General features: G+C 64.2%; 1 protein-coding gene across 1 annotated transcript in view; it reads left to right on the forward strand.

Annotated features, from left to right (window-relative positions):
• Positions 1-285: 285 nt before the first annotated feature.
• The window catches only part of LOC144671783 (protein mono-ADP-ribosyltransferase TIPARP-like), a 19385-nt gene continuing 17170 nt past the window's right edge, over positions 286-2500 (forward strand). The window contains exon 1 of the mRNA XM_078533817.1: positions 286-509. The gene's annotated coding sequence lies outside the window, so the exon portion shown is untranslated. The remainder of the gene's footprint in view (positions 510-2500) is intronic.

A 2500-nucleotide genomic window follows, 5' to 3' on the forward strand; every position in this document is an offset into this window, starting at 1 on the left:
GGGGTGTAGGGGCTGGAGGAGGTTACAGAGATAGGGAGGTGGAAAGGAAGGATTTGAATAGGAGAATGTAAAGGGTCTGAATGTGAAAGGAGGAACTAGTTGCTGTATAAAGGCAGTGCTGACTAACCCCTGGAGCTTGTCTGAGAAATGCCCTTGTGAATTTCTCGTGTCAGTTTCGTTTGTGAAATTGCTGGGAGGAGCTGGGCTGTGAACTGGAAGAGGAGGAGACCTGCCTGTCTCGGCTCTGGGCAGCTGCCTCTCCCCTCTCACTATTAAAGGCAGCTCAGAGGCCGAAACACAGGCATCAGGAAAAAGCTGGGAGCGGGTATGGGGCAAACTGTCCCAATGATCAGCCACCAGGGTTAGAAATCCACAGCCCAGCCCGCTCTCCAAACACTACCAGCGCCAGATCAGCACTACTCAACTGCAAAAAGTGCGGAGAGACTGGGATCTACCAGCTACCGACCGGGAGAAAGAGATTTTCATTTCACCTGAGATCAAAGAGACAGGTTAGTGAGGAAAAGGTAAAGAAGGAGAACCAGTCCCGACAGGAACAAAGGAGAGAGAGGGAGGGGAGGGGAGGGGAGAGGGAGGGAGGGAGAGACTGAGAGAGGGAGAGGGAGGAGAGGGGGGAGACAGAGGGAGGAGAGGGGGGAGACAGAGGGAGGAGAGGGGGGAGACAGAGGGAGGAGAGGGGGGGAGACAGAGGGAGGAGAGGGGGGGAGACAGAGGGAGGAGAGGGGGCGAGACAGAGGGAGGAGAGGGGGGGAGACAGAGGGAGGAGAGGGGGGGGAGACAGAGGGAGGAGAGGGGGGAGACAGAGGGAGGAGAGGGGGGGAGACAGAGGGAGGAGAGGGGGGAGACAGAGGGAGGAGAGGGGGAGACAGAGGGAGGAGAGGAGGGGAGACAGAGGGAGGAGAGGGGGGAGACAGAGGGAGGAGAGGGGGGGAGACAGAGGGAGGAGAGGGGGGGAGACAAAGGGAGGAGAGAGGGGGAGACAGAGGGAGGAGAGGGGGGGAGACAGAGGGAGGAGAGGGGGGAGACAGAGGGAGGAGAGGGGGGGAGACAGAGGGAGGAGAGGGGGAGACAGAGGGAGGAGAGGGGGGAGACAGAGGGAGGAGAGGGGGGAGACAGAGGGAGGAGAGGGGGGAGACAGAGGGAGGAGAGGGGGGGAGACAGAGGGAGGAGAGGGGGGAGACAGAGGGAGGAGAGGGGGGGGAGACAGAGGGAGGAGAGGGGGGAGACAGAGGGAGGAGAGGGGGGAGACAGAGGGAGGAGAGGGGGGGAGACAGAGGGAGGAGAGGGGGGAGACAGAGGGAGAGAGAGGGGGAGACAGAGGGAGGAGAGGGGGGGAGACAGAGGGAGGAGAGGGGGGGAGACAGAGGGAGGAGAGGGGGGAGACAGAGGGAGGAGAGGGGGGGAGACAGAGGGAGGAGAGGGGGGGAGACAGAGGGAGGAGAGGGGGGAGACAGAGGGAGGAGAGGGGGGGAGACAGAGGGAGGAGAGGGGGGAGACAGAGGGAGGAGAGGGGGGGAGACAGAGGGAGGAGAGGGGGGGAGACAGACGGAGGGAGGGAGAGGGGGAGGGGGAGGGAGAGAGGGAGGGAGAGGGAGAGGGGGAGGGAGAGAGGAGGAGGGAGGGAGGGAGAGGAGGAGGGAGAGGGGGAGGGAGGAGGGAGGGAGAGGGGGAGGGAGGGGGAGGGAGGGGGAAGTGGAGGGGAGAGAGGGAGGGAGTGGAGGGGGAGGGAGGGGGGAAGAGAAATGGGAGGGAGGGAGGGGGAAGAGAAATGGGAGGGAGGGAGGGGGGAAGAGAAATGGGAGGGAGGGGAGGGGGGAAGAGAAATGGGGAGGGAGGGAGGGGGGAAGAGAAATGGGAGGGAGGGAGGGGGGAAGAGAAATGGGAGGGAGGGAGGGGGGAAGAGAGATGGGAGGGAGGGAGGGGGAAGAGAGATGGGAGGGAGGGAGGGGGGAAGAGAGATGGGAGGGAGGGAGGGGGAAGAGAGATGGGAGGGAGGGGAGGGGGGAAGAGAGATGGGAGGGAGGGAGGGGGGAAGAGAGATGGGAGGGAGGGAGGGGGAAGAGAGATGGGAGGGAGGGAGGGGGGAAGGAGAGATGGGAGGGAGGGAGGGAGGGGGGAAGAGAGATGGGAGGGAGGGAGGGAGGGGGGAAGAGAGATGGGAGGGAGGGAGGGAGGGGGAAGAGAGATGGGAGGGAGGGAGGGAGGGGGGAAGAGAGATGGGAGGGAGGGAGGGAGGGGGAAGAGAGATGGGAGGGAGGGAGGGAGGGGGGAAGAGAGATGGGAGGGGGGGAGGGGGAGGAGGGGAAGAGAGATGGGAGGGAGGGAGGGAGGGGGAAGAGAGATGGGAGGGAGGGAGGGAGGGGGAAGAGAGATGGGAGGGAGGGAGGGAGGGGGGAAGAGAGATGGGAGGGAGGGAGGGAGGGGGGAAGAGAGATGGGAGGGAGGGAGGGAGGGGGAAGAGAGATGGGAGGGAGGGAGGGAG

The sequence above is a fragment of the Cetorhinus maximus genome, chromosome 34, assembly GCF_964194155.1.
Source record: "Cetorhinus maximus chromosome 34, sCetMax3.hap1.1, whole genome shotgun sequence".
NCBI lineage: Eukaryota > Metazoa > Chordata > Chondrichthyes > Lamniformes > Cetorhinidae > Cetorhinus > Cetorhinus maximus.